The sequence below is a fragment of the Oryx dammah genome, unplaced genomic scaffold, assembly GCF_014754425.2.
Source record: "Oryx dammah isolate SB20612 unplaced genomic scaffold, SCBI_Odam_1.1 HiC_scaffold_18, whole genome shotgun sequence".
Taxonomy (NCBI): domain Eukaryota; kingdom Metazoa; phylum Chordata; class Mammalia; order Artiodactyla; family Bovidae; genus Oryx; species Oryx dammah.
In genome coordinates, this window is record NW_024070202.1 from 51,044,699 (window position 1) to 51,059,550 (window position 14,852).

A 14,852-nucleotide genomic window follows, 5' to 3' on the forward strand; every position below is an offset into this window, starting at 1 on the left:
TAATGCCACATCTTCAAATTTCTTGCTAAGGTGGTGCTTCTGGCTGTAGATAGGATGGAAAAGATGGTCATATAGGTTAAGCCATAGTGGACAGGCTCAGAGAGCAAAGCAGTGACTCATTCAGATTCTTCTCCTTGGGGCAAAAGACACTGGTTAAGGTCTACTAGGGTCAGATTTTAGGGGTACAGAGGTAGAACTGGTCTGGGGTCATCAAGGCTTCTGGATAAGTATCCCATATCTCTCATCACATGCTGTGGCTACTGTATATTCTGCAACCACTGAGGCAAATGACTGAAGGTTTGGAATGAGTCAAAATAAGATAACATCCTCAAACTTAAACTTCATGGTAAATTTCTTTAGCATATTTTTAACCCTAGGCCTGAGAACTAGCCATTTAAATAAACTACAAAAATTTCTAAGAGTGACTCAGATGAAGGGAAAAGGAATAGACCCCCCACCACCACCAAATTTTATGTTATGATGAAATACAGGGATGAACTTGGACATGATCCACCGATGGGCTTCAGCGGTCTATAATTGGTCGTTTTGAGACACTGACCAAGTAATCCTTTTATTACACATTACAGGTAGGAATAATGATGTCTAAAGGTAGGATGTCAGCCCAATGTCACAAGTAACCTAGCAGTCACAAGCAAACAAGAGGTGGTCAAATATTATGTGAACTTCCTATAACCATGGCTTAATCAATTATCCATGTCTTAGATGTTTCTTTGTCAAGGCTGCATGGAAAGTGTTTGGCCATGCCTATCTATCTGGCACTTAATCTAATGAAAAGGATGGTTGTAAACACTGTTTGGAAAATATTTTGAGAAGGATTGTCAAATTCTGGCTCTAGAGAATTACTGAATCAAAGATGCAATCATTTGTTGAAATGGAGCTCTGAATGGCCTCTGTGTGTAGACCCAGACAGAGACTCTACAGATTGAAAGTTAAAAAGGTAAGAATCTTAAATCAAGGGAGGATGGCTCACCTCCCCAAACCTCAAAGAATAAAGTGCAAAGAAAAAACTTAGAGTTAGACCTATGGAAAATGAAAAATGAATTTTCATATGGGTTGGAAAAGAATCTCACATGGAAGGATCTACCACATTTAAGATAGAAGAGTAAACTTCCTTTCCAAGCCCTTTCCTTAGCTCCTCTCGGGTCCTATCTAACTGCATCTTCCTTTCCTTTATGACATTAAGTTTCCGGCCTTTTCTCCAACACTAACAATCTCCACTTTTTGTTCTGCAGTGGCAACAACCCAGCTTGCTACCTGGGAGGAAAATAGATCTTAATAATCCTTAAAGTAAATACTGCTAATACAAAAGGATTATTAAGATAAATCCACTCTGTGTTCTGTTGACCTTCACAAAGTTTCCTAAAAGAAAATATTTTTTCTCTGAATAAAAGGAACCCTGATAGACCAATGGTAGCTATGTAATGAGTGGAAATTAGAACTGTTGGAACTGAAATCTTGGTTCTCAGGGTTGTACCTCTAAATGGAGAGCAAAATATTAACCTTCAGAAATGATGAGAAATCACCAATTATGAAACATCTAAGCACTGGTAATCCGAGTGCTTGGCCATCAGAAAAGTCTCTTGGAGGGGTTTATGTTGGTAAGGGCTCTATAACTCTAATTTCACTCACAACTATTTACTAATATTTCTATATGACATTGTGAAGCCTAGAGTGAATTTTAACCAAGTGTGAAGAGTCTTAAACATGTTTCCTGGACTGCAGTCTACTGTGTAGCATTAACAATGAATATAATAAGACTAGGTACAGCTAGTTGGAGTAGCTTAAGCTTAATACAGATGGACTGTATTAAGCTTCATGCTTAATACAAATGGACTATATTAAGTTTATATGAAGAATTTAGCAATAGCATTAAACAATCTCCATTCTGATCAGTAAGTATATTTCCCAGGAAAAACGCTGATTCTTTTTTACCTTATAAGATAGAGGCCCTGGCTATACACTGTTATATTTGAATCCTGCAGTAGTTTTCATCCCAGGTTACTGAAACAATGTAAGAGGTTTTTTGCTACTGCTAAGTCACTTCAGTCGTGTCCGACTCTGAGCGACCCCATAGACGGCAGCCCACCAGGCTCCCCCGTCCCTGGGATTCTCCAGGCAAGAACACTGGAGTGGGCTGCCATTTCCTTCTCCAATGCATGAACGTGAAAAGTGAAAGGGAAGTTGCTCAGTCGTATCTGACCCTTAGCACGGACTGCGGCCTACCAGGCTCCTCTGAGGGGTAAAAACTTCAAATGGTTCCACATATCATAATACAGCTATAGTCCATACAGCCATAATCCAGTAATAACTAACTGGAGTCTCAAACACTGGGAAACAAACACAAGGACCCAAAGTGAAGAAATGCTATAGTCTGAATGTGTGTCTCCTCAGATTCTTATGTTGAAACCTAATCCCCAGTGTGATGGTTTTAGGAGAGAGCAATTTGGGAGGTGATTAGGTCTTGAAGTTAGGTTTCTCTTGAATGGGATTAGTGCCCAAATAAGAGACATCAAAGTGCTCCTTTGTCCCTTTTACCCTTGTGAGGACACAAGGGTAAAAAACAGCTGTCTATGAACTAGTCCCTCATGAGACATGATTCTGCCAGTGACTTCATCTGGGACTTCCTAGGCTCCAAAACTGACAGAAATAAATTTCTGTTGTTACAAATCACCCACTCTATGGTATTTTTGTTTTGGCTGCCCAAAGGGACAAAGATAAGAACCTACACTCAATGTAGTGGATTTACTGGTTAAGGTGAATTAGATAATACAGCAGGGTTACCTACTTCCCTTCCTCTCCAAACACAGGCCTTGACTGTGATTTACAGACTCACTGGCAGTAAGACAACCAAGGGGATAACTAAGGCCCTGCACCAAGCCTACAAGGTACCAAGGGTAGTTTCCTGACCATAAAGTTATCACCGCCTAAGGGAGAGAAACGTTGATGGAAGATGGCATTGTGCAAATATGCAAAATATGAAAATGTGCAGGATGTACAAAACGCAGTAGCATCTGTTAAGCTCAGGAAATAAAGGATGGGCATCTAGTCCCATTATATCATGGCAAATAGAAGGGGAAAAAGTGGGAGCAGTGACAGGTTTTATTTTCTTGGGCTCCAAAATCACTGTAGATGGTAACCACAGCCATTAAATTAAAAGATGCTTGCTCCTTGGAGGAAAAGCTATGACAAACCTAGGCAGCATATTAAACAGAAAAGACATCACTTTGCTGACAAAGCCCCATATAGTCAGAGCTATGGTTTATCCAGTAGTTATATATGGAGATGAGAGTTGGACCATAAAGAAGGCTGAGAGTCAAAGAACTGATGCTTTTGAATTGTGGTACTGGAGAATCCCTGGAATGCAAGGAGATCAAACCAGTCAATCCTAAAGGAAATCAACGCTGAATATTCATTGAAGGACTAATACTAAAGCTGAAACTCCAACAGTTTGGCCACCTGATGCAAAGAGCTAACTCATTGGAAAAGACCCTGATGCTGGGAAAGACTGAATGTAAAAAGAAAGAGGGCTGCAGAGGATGACATGGTTAGTTGGCATCACTGACTCAGTAGACACAAATCTGAGCAAACTCCAGGAGACAGTGAAGGACAGGAACCCTGGCATGCTGCAGTCCACGAGGTCACAAAGAGTTGGATACAACTTAGTGACTGCACAACAACAGCAAATGGAAGAGATCCCCAAAAGCTTGTGGAGTGTATGAACAACAATTTACCCAGCTGCGCTTGGAATTGGCCATATGAGGCAGTAGATTTAAAGAGTGAGCAGCTGATTATCAATCTAGGAATGAGGTGGTCACCATTTGGCCCAGCTCAAGGCCCTGAATTAGAAGACTGCAAATGGGAAGAAGGGTCAGCACCCATTACTATTTTAGACACTAAAGATAACAACCCAGCACAACTCTCTGCATTCCGTGAGTCCCAACCCAAAGCCATCTCCACAAATACTTTCTTGATCTACCCACTTGCCCTATTATCTCCCACCCACGTGGCTCTGTACCTCTTCTATAATCCCATAGACTTGACTTATGCCTCTCCTAGGCCACCTTAATAGTCGCCCTTGTTCAATGTTACACCTTCCTTGAGGGCAGAAAACCATCTGTATGTCTTCCTCTGTGCTTTATACATAGTAAATGCTTAATAAATATGTATATATACATATATACATATAAAGTATGTGTGTATATATATAAGTATAAATGTGTGTGTGTATATATATGTGTGTGTGTGTTTGTGTGTGTATGCACAAGTGCTCAGTCATGTGCAACTCTTTTTGACCCCTTGGACTGTAGCCAGCCAGGCTCCTCTGTCCATGGAATTTTCCAGGCAAGAATATGGGAGTGGGTTGCCATTTTCTCCTCCAAGGGATCTTCCTGACTCAGGGATCAAACCCACATCTCCTACAACTACATTGGCAAGCAGATTCTTTACCACTGAGTCACCTGGGAAGATATATATATATATTTAATTAAATGAAGGATGAAAAGTCAAAGTGAAGTTGCTCAGTTGTGTCCGACTCTTTGCAACCCCATGGACTGTAGCTTACCAGGCTCCTCAGTCCATGGGATTTTCCAGGCAAGAATACTGGCATGGGTTGCCATTTCCTTCTCCAGGGGATCTTCCCGACCCAGGGATCGAACCCAGGTTTCCCGCATTGTAGGCAGACGCTTTACCATCTGAGCTACAGAGCTCTCTTTTTCTCCTTTGATAACTTACTAATACCTTAAGGAGCCTAAACATGAAGCAGCCTTGGAACCAGAGGTGGTATTAACAGAAAAGGGATCATCTTTCTTTGTTTTTACTATATCCCTCCAGAGGAAAGCACATTTATGTCTTGTTAGTTCCACTACCCAGCACAGCCCATTAAGTTTCCATGTTCAATGACACCTTACTTGGCACAAAATCATTTATCTTCTCTGAGTTTCTGCTATTCTAAACCTTCAGCACACAAGTCCCTTCCCCAATTCTGCTCTCTCCTCTTTTCTCATTTTAGCCAGTTTAAGCCATAAAGCTCCACACTTCAAAGAAAAAAATGAGGCTGCCAGATGAAAATTCCCTTATCTTCCTGTTCTCTTTTCTCAACATCCCAGTACAGCCACAGCTGTACCAACACTTCACCATGAAAATGCACTGCCCAGCATCCCCACTGCAGCAAGCAGAATCCCTGAGGACTCCAGCTGCTGCCCCTGGTGGTCCATGCTTGCACTGCTTTGAGGTCACAATGCCCACATGCTGCCCCTCAGGCAGGGAGTAAACGTGGAAGAGATACTAACCAGCCTGTCCTATGAGACACAGAACTCCTTAAACTAGCAACTCTGGCACTCCATAGGCTTGCCCAAAACTTCCTTGGAATTGTGTTAGTTCCTACCTGATCCTCCTTCCTTTCACAGGTATCAGATCACCACCAAGGTCTGAAAGCTCTTCCCACCTCCACTCGCTCCTCTTTATCCTTCATAAATGTTTTCCCCAGTGAATCTTACATACCCAATCACACCTTGCTGTCTGATTCTTGGAGAACCCGAACTAACATACTTCTTATCACGAAATAAGGTTTTCCCTCTCACCCATATGACTGCCCAGAACCTAGCTCCTTTCCATGACATGCTTGGTCTCCTTGATATTCCCTCATTGCTGTTCTTGCCCTTAATCCCACATGTAAGCCAAAAAAAAAAAAACCTCATAAAAAAAAAAAAAACCACCTCTAGCAACTGACATCTCTTCCCATGTCTTTTCATCCAGCTTTTTCCTCCTCTAATTTAATCAACCAAAATGTGCTCTGTGTTCATTCTATTAATGAAATTGCTATTTCCCAAATTGCCTATGATCTTCTAACTCCCAGAACCAATGGGCAGTCTTTAAGCCTTAAATTACTACGTTTCCATGTTGTACTTGTCACTATAGGTAATTCCTCTCCTTCCTCCTCCCCCCCCCACTGCCACCACAAAACACTCTCTCCTTCCAGGGTTCCCCCCAAAACACCAAGTTCTTTCAGCCTTCCTTCTACTGTAGTGGTTGCTTCTCAGCTTCCCTTGCTGGAATCTCTGTTGATTCAACTCAAAAGTTCAAGTACAACCTCCCTTTGCACTTGCTCTTCCACTCACTAAAATTTTCCTGAAGAATCTTATCCAACTCCCATGGTGTTAACAACCAATATGCTGTTGTTTACCAAAAATTTTAAGCGGAGAAGGCGATGGCACCCCACTCCAGTACTCTTGCCTGGAAAATCCCATGGATGGAGGAGCCTGGTGGGCTGCAGTCCATGGGGTCGCTAAGAGTTGGACACGACTGAGCAACTTCACTTTCACTTTTCACTTCCATGCATTGGAGAAGGAAATGGCAACCCACTCCAGTGTTCTTGCCTGGAGAATCCCAGGGACGGGGGAGCCTGGTGGGCTGCCGTCTATGGGGTTGCACAGAGTCGGACACGACTGAAGTGACTTAGCAGCAGCAGCAACCTCAAAGATCTTGCTCTTCCACAGTGTTCCAAGATTGGCTATAAAAGGATTATGACCTTTTGGTTGATGATCCAATCTCTGGCTTTGGTTTAATTGCAGTTGACCACCACCATGTCCTCTTCATCTCTCACCTTCTCATACATGCACAAAAAATGTAAAAGCAACATGGGAACTACTTCCTTACTTCAGTTCAGTTCAGTCATTCAGTTATGTCTGACTCTTTGCAACCCCATGGACTGCAGCATGCCAGGCTTCCCTGTCCATCACCAACTCCAGGAGTTTACTCAAACTCACGTCCGTTGAGTTGGTGATGCCATCCAACCATCTCATCCTCTGTCATCCCCTTCTCCTCCTGCCTTCAATCTTTTCAAATGAGTCAGTCAAATGAGTCAAATGAAGCAGGGTCTTTTCAAATGAGTCAGTTCTTCACATCAGGTGGCCAAAGTATCAGAGTTTCAGCTTCAGCATCAGTCCTTCCAATGAATATTCAGGGCTGATTTCCTTTAGGATGGACTGGTTTGATCTCCTTGCAGTCCAAGGGACTCTCGAGAGTCTTCTCCAACACCACAGTTCAAAAGCATCAGTTCTTCAGTGCTCAGCTTTCTTTATAGTCCAACTCTCACATCCATACATGACTACTGGATATTTACCTAGGTCAGCTCTGTTGACAAATCTGCATCTTCACATTAAGATATTTTGGCTTCATAGTGGCTTGAGGCTAAGGCTACAACAGGATTATAGATTAGGCATCATCCTCTCCAAATTCATCCCTATGTAAACACTGTAACTTTATTTTTGTCCTTTGTTTATACAAACCTAGTCATTTTAGGATTTTTTAGGGGTGGAATTTTTTCAATGTTGTTGAGAAATAATTATGTAAAATGAACTGCATTCATTTAAAGTAAAATTCCACGAGTTTTAACAGTTGTATATACTCATGAAACCAGCACTATAATTAAGATACAAACATTTCCATCACCATATAATGGATTTTTAAAAAATCATTTTAGACTATTACATAGCATTATGCTTTCTATTTACATATTATTTCTATAGGCCAGTCTACTGCTTTAAAAAATATACTGTGAACATTTTTCTAAGTCAGCAAATACAGATCCAACACAATCTTTTTAATAGCTTCACAGAAGTCCATCTTATATATATGCACCATATGTACCATAATTTATTCACCCATTTCCCTACTGATGGGCTTTATTCAGATTGTTACAGGGTTTCCCCTCCTCCCCTCCTGTATTTTATCCTGTATTTTATCTCTTACTCTATGTGCCAAAATCATTACTAATACGTGATTTCTTTTTCCTGAAAAGAAATTTGGGGTTTGAGTCATGGGTATACTTTCCCCCACATTTACTTTCTTGGGTTGCATACAAGAAAAGAATTATCATTCAATTGTTCATTTAATCATTTAGTCCACAATATTACCGGCAATCAGAAGAGATCTGTAATTCATGAGCAAAGAAGAAAGCTCTTGATTCACTAAGAAAACAAATAATTTTGTGAAGCTGGCCATTTATCTGTCAAAGTGAACCACAGTGAGAAACCACTATGTACCTTCAATTATTTTCAAGTATACTTTAAAAAAGTTTTATTTTTCTGTACTGGGTATAAGGTTGATCCATATTTTACTATATTTCAATTAGCTTTTGACAAAACTAAGTATATGAAAATATAATCAAGAGAATTAGAAGAATATTACAATGCATAGTCAACCCAGATTTTTTTTAATGAGAAAAAGTCAGGAATTGAGAAAATTTTTAAGAAAAAAGTCTCCTTCATTGAAGGAGTAAAATGACACAGTAAAATCTTTATACTCTGTATTTGAGTATTACCAATTATGTTTCTGCAGGAGAGATTCCTGGAAATGGTTTGGTTGTGTGAAAGGCACAGATATTTTAGAATTATGAGTTGTAACGCTTTAAAGGGGGACACCCTCTAAATGAATGTATCTCAGAAACTGGTCACTCCTTCTTACATTGAGGAATGCTGCTGTGCCTTGCAAAGCAGTGACTCCAGGGGCTCAGGGACAGGAGCCTGGTCCTGGAGGCAGTCGCAGAGCCTCGAGCCCCCTCTAGTGCTCTGAGGAAGCTCAGGGAACTAAGACAGGACCCGCAGGGCCCTCCTGCTGCTGCCCTGCCTCCCCCACCTTGAGCCCTAGGGTGTATCTGCTGGCTTTCTAAGCTGGATCTTCCAGCTTCCAGCTGTCCTGTCTATCATTCAACACACCAGATTTAGGGCCTTCCAATGTCTGTTCCCTCAAGATTTTTAGAAGGCTGGCCATTTCGGCTTATTCACATAAGAGCTTAAGACATAAACTCCTCGGGGAGGCCTTCCCTGGCTACTAGCTGCCCAACAGAATTACCTTCCTTCACACCCCTCCTCTCCTTCAGGTCAAGATTATCTCACAGAATTTTCACTACCTGAATCCCACTGGCTCTGTAGTCAAAATCCACCTGCCTTTTCCACCCATTACTGACACAATAGCCAAGGAGTTTCCCTATCAAATCCAAATCACTCTCCTGCTCAAAACCCTCAGATTGCTTTCTGGAGCTTTTAGTTGTGTTCTGTGTGTGCTTAGTCATGTCCCACTGTTTGAGACCCCATGAACTGTAGCCCACCAGGTTCTTCTGTCCATGGAATTTCCTGGCAAGAATACAGGAGTGGGCTCACATTTCCTCCTCCAGGGCACCTTCCTGACCCAGGGTTGGAACCCACATCACCTGTGTCTCCTGCACTGCCGGTAGAATCTGTTATGTGCTGAGCAATAGTATTATTTTCTTTTTTTTTTTAATTTTGGCTGTACAGCACAGCCTGCTGGATTTTAGTTCCCCAGCCAGGGATCAAACCCATGGCTCAGTCTTAAACACTGGACCACCAGGGAAGTCCCTAGAGTTATAGTATCTTATGGTCATATACTGGGCTCTGTCTCAGCTCCAGGCTGCGGCTCCATTCTTTCTGTTCTTTCCTGAATGACTTCCAGAGGCCACAGTGCCTCCTGCTGTTCCTAAATGTACCAGAAACTTCCTTTACCTCCAGTTCCTCCCACTAGAACACTGAACTCAGACATTCATGAGACTCATACCCTGGCTTCCTTCAGGTTCAGATCAAAAGGACACTCTGCACCACTTTGCTCTGCCTTTTATTTCTTCATGGAATTTTTTATCACTAGCTAAAATTATTTTACTTACTTATTATGTATTATCTCTCTACCAGTAGAAGGTAAGTTCTAGGAGGGCATGGACTTTTATTCTCGTTTCCCTTTTGTCATCCTCAGAGGCCAGCATGTAGTCACTTCTCAATATATATTGCCTGTGAGCACAGTGAAATTATAGTTGTATCTCTCTCCCTCAACTATAATGTAAGCTTCTTGGAAACAGGAATACCATGTCTCTGGTTTATCATTGTCTCCCTAGCGTCCATTTCTGTCCGTGGCATCTGACAGATTCTAAGCATTTATTAAAAGAATATAACTGTGACACTTACAGAGCTTGGGATGTAACAGTGATCATTTCTGTCTAGGTATTTATATGAACAACATTTAGTTTAAAGGGATTTAGAATATTTAGAAGAGTATCTTCAAGATTACCTGTACAAAGTTGTGTCCACCCAAAGTTTACTTCCATGTGAGTAAACAAACATGTGAGTATGACCTTATTTGGAAAGAGTATCTTGGCAGGAGAGATCACCTCAAGTTGAGGATGAAGGTGGTGGTACTTAATCCAGTGCCTGGTGCCCTTATAAGAGGGAAATACCCATACACAAAGATACAGAAGGAGAACGTCATGTGATAACAGTGGCAGAGACTAGAGTGATGCATTTACAAGCCAAGGAACACCAAGGACTGCTGGCACCTACCAGAAGCTAGGAAGAGGCCAGGAATGATCCTCCCCCAGAGCCTTCAGAGAGAGCATGGCCCTGCCAGCAACTTGATTTTGGACTTTTAGCATTCTAGAACTGTGGCAAAATAAGGTTCGGTTGTTTGTTCTACTCAGTCTGTTACTTCGTTTTAGCATTCCTAGGCAATGGCACCCACTCTAGTACTCTTGCTGGAAAATCCCATGGACGGAGGAGACTGGTGGGCTGCAGTCCATGGGGTCGCTAAGAGTCGGACACGACTGAGCGACTTCCCTTTCACTTTTCACTTGGATGCACTGGAGAAGGAAATGGCCACCCACTCCAGTGTTCTTGCCTGGAGAATCCCAGGGACGGGGGAGCCTGGTGGGCTGCCATCTCTGGGGTCGCACAGAGTTGGACACGACTGAAGCGACACAGCAGCAGCAGGAAACTTATAATACACCATCTCTCTTTTTAAAAATCCTATTAATCAAAAGATACAATGGTATCAATATAAAAAAACTTTGAGAAGAGTTTGATACTGATCTAGAAGCGCTTTCATTTTGAGTGTTGGAGATCCTATTAAAGACAAGATTGTTCAAGGTGGAAACTAATGGCAAATTGGCTTGGCCTGCTAAACATTTGCCTGAAGAAATGAGAAGCTATTTCTCCATGCCAGGGGATAGGTGCTCAGTGTAACAGCTGGTGAGGGGATCAAGCACACATTGCTATTAGCTTTACTGACAGAAAGCCAAGAACATAGAAGTAGTTGAGTCAGATGAATATATCCTGAGACAGACTCTAGAAAAGCCAAAATTTATGTAACATGTAACACACCTAGACAGGTACACACTCGTTAAACAGCAGCATAATGTAAGGAACGATGCTTGCTTGGCCTACACTCATTATAAAACAATCTTAAATAATCAGTTAAAGTTATAGCTATATATCATTAACAATACTGAAGGAGAGCCATAAGCCAAGACATGAAAAAAACATTGAGAAAAATAAACTTATCCTATGGAAAAATAATTTTATACATGTAGAGAAAAACATCAGCAGGTCTGCCCCCACACTCCCTCTATCCCTGCTAATATACGAGGCTTGATTAGGAGAGAAAGTTGAGGCCAATTGGGATGGAGAAGGCTGGATCCTAAGAGAGAGTGGGCATAATGCTGAGATCTCATAGGATACTTCAAAGTATTTTGTATACTGCAGAGGATGAGGAAGGGAAAAACAATTTCTTGTCTCTCCTGGGAAGAAAGCAAGTTTTACTCCTTGCTAGGAATTTCTGCTCAAGCATATGAGAAAGAAAAAAGTGGAAATGGTCACAGTACCTCTTATAGAACCTTGATTCTCTTGTGTTGAATAATATGAAATGGCCTTTTGTCTGAGATCGCAGACGGTAAAGCATCTGTCTACAATGTGGGAGACTCGGGTTCGATCCCTGGGTCAGGAAGATTCCTTGGAGAAGGAAATGGCAATCCACTCCAGTACTATTGCCTGGAAAATCCCATGAACAGAAGAGCCTGGTAGGCTACAGTCCATGGGGTCGCAAAGAGTCAGACACAACTGAGCGACTTCACGTTCACGTTCACGTTCTTTTTTGGGGGAGCAAAAGTGGTTAATATCAGCAATATCATAAGGTTCACTAAATGCATTCCACCTAGATTTCTGGGGAGGTAGCTTTCTTCTCTGATCCTTTTGGTGCAAGGAGTAAGTTTCATATTGAGTTTCAAAGTGAAGACTTTCCCAGGGTGCATCACACAATTAAACAAGTCCCCTGATGCACAGCCTGGGCATTTAACTCTTCCATCTTTCCATGCCACATGAACAAAATTCAATAATTTCCTTAATTTCAGGAAAAAGGCTGCTTCAGTCAAACCTAGAAGATGGCATTTCTTTATATTTTTTCATTTTTAAAATGATTTTTATATATTTAATATATATATTTTCATTTTTAAAATGATTTATATATCATTTAAAAAAATACAAATTGTGAATGCATGGTAGTATTTAAATTAAAACAACACTTTATGTTTTAAAAGTACAAGAAAATAGACTCTTGATTCTCTCCAAGTTCTCCTCTAACTAAATAGAGGGGCTACACTCCAAAGACAGATAATCTAGGGACAGGTGAGGGTCTCATGCGTGCCGTTGGCCATGTTAACCTAATGCAGTGATGCACAGTTACACTGGCAAGCACTGTTCATTTGGGGAAATAAAACCAGTCACTGAAATAAGGCTTTTTAAAATGATTTTTGTTTTCAGAGCAAAGAAGCTTGAAAGCAATGACCCGTTTGTCCTAAGGGAAATAGCAGACAATTTCCTACGCTCTGAGAGGATGTACTAAACAGCATGGAAATCATAAGGTAAATACCATCTGAGATGTACCTGCAGGAGAGTTACTTATAACACATTAAGAACATTCTGCCAACCCCTCAGCTTGGTGTCAGTTTGACCCTGAGGCAGCACTTGACATGGCTACTTTAAAGAAAAACCCATCCACTATGCAAGACAAAGCAGACGCCAACCTACCTTCTCCCTGCCGCTTCCTGGAGGCAAAGACCTCACTGGATCCAGAAAACACTGTTGCAGGAAGATTGTCACACATTCCTTCAGGGCCTCTCAGGTTTGCCATGGGTTCTTATAACCTAGACAACAAGAGCCATGAAAAGAAAGTTTGGTGGGAGCTGACGAGATAATTTAGGAGAAGTTCTTCCAACAAATGGGATGTGTGTTCAAATAAAAAGAGCCAGGCCCTTTAAAAACTAAACAAACAACAATCTGAAAGGTAGGGTCAGCAGCAGAGCTACAAAAAAGTTTTTAAAAGAATGCTGAGACGATAAATATAAAGCCAGCTGGCTGTGTTGACCTGTCTTGCCTCATAAGGGTTTTCTGTCTTCTTGATTTACTGTAAGAATTGTTCTAACCCTTTCCAGCTTCAGGAAGAAAAGTAAAATGTATGTCTTCTCTGGAGCTGTATTCAAGATTTATGTCGAGCATGTTATGGAAATATTGGCTTTTTTCTTTACCTTAATGGAATATTGTAATAAAAGATTTGATATTGATAAACATTAAAAACTAATCCATCCTCCAAAACATATGCAGAAAATATAAATGAAAGCCCTAAATGCCATTTAAACTGAAATAAATTTTCATTATTTTTTTTAAAAAGACTTCAGATTTCTTGAAGGATGAAAAGTTAAGAGTATTTATTACAGTTCCATTAATCTTTGCACGAGAAAGTAAAAAGTAAAAGTGTTAGTGGCTCAGTCATGTTCTACTCTTTGTGACCCCATAGACCGTAGCCTGCCAGGCCCTTCTGTGCATTGAATTCTCCAGGCGAGAATATTGGAGTGGGTAGCCATGCCCCTCTCCAGGGGATCGTCCTAACCCAGAGATCAAACCCAGGTCTCCCGCCTTGCAGGCAGATTCTTTACCATCTGAGCCAGCAGAGAAGCCCTTTCAAGAGTAAGGTCCTGCAAAAAATAGCAATGAGCCTTGATGCCAAAGGAATTGAGCACTGACCATACCTGTTATCAACAGATTTGTCTTAAAAATTTGTAAAGACCCTCATAATATTGTCATTTCATCAAGTCCTAAACCTTTTCAGTATCAATGAACTGAAAACTCTGGTGAATATATTTTAATTTCCTGGCTTTGGTTAGTTTTGTGAAGTGCTGCTGGCTAAATCACTTACAGAGTTAATGACATCAGACTGAATTTGAACCAGTATTGCATCACTCCAAAGGAAAACAACACCCAATCTCTCTTCCATTTACTCTAGCAGAGCCCTGGTTATGAAAGTGATTGTTTACATCTACAGGTAAGTGGACTTGACTTAGAATAACCGACTAAAAAAGCCACATGAGTTCATGTCATCCATGTCATCTTTGTAACTGAAGAAAAGCATCTGGACTTTCTTCTTAGACTTGCTATTCTCCTGTTTCGATAACACTGATGATTGGGCCTGAGTCAACATCACCCAAGCCACGTGTGCATGTTCAGTCATGTCCAACTGTATGGGACCCTACAGACTGTGGCCCGCCAGGCTCTTCTGTCCATGGGATTTCCCAGGCAGGCATACTGGAGAGGGTTGCCTACTCCAAGGGATCTTCCTGACCCAGGGGTTGAATCCATATGTCTTGCATCTTCTGCACTGCAGGTGCCTTCTTTACCAATGAGCCATTGAGGAAACCCAAGCCCAACACCAGATAAACTGAAAACCCTGTTGGAGGTAAAAACTTACCTCTGCGCAGAGGCATGGGCCAGAGAAACCTTTAGGATTGCCTGGAATTCTCTGTATATACAGACGTAAAATCTTTACTACAAAGTGTGAGAGGTTGGTATCTAAACTGTCTGTTCTCTATAAAGTGAAAATTCTGGATGGCTTTCACTTATTCAACCTTGATCCGTAGGAGGAAATTAGAACTGAGTGCAGCAACTAGGGAATCCGTTGTTAAGGTCATCACACAGTATCTATTTGAACACTGTGAAACTTACTTG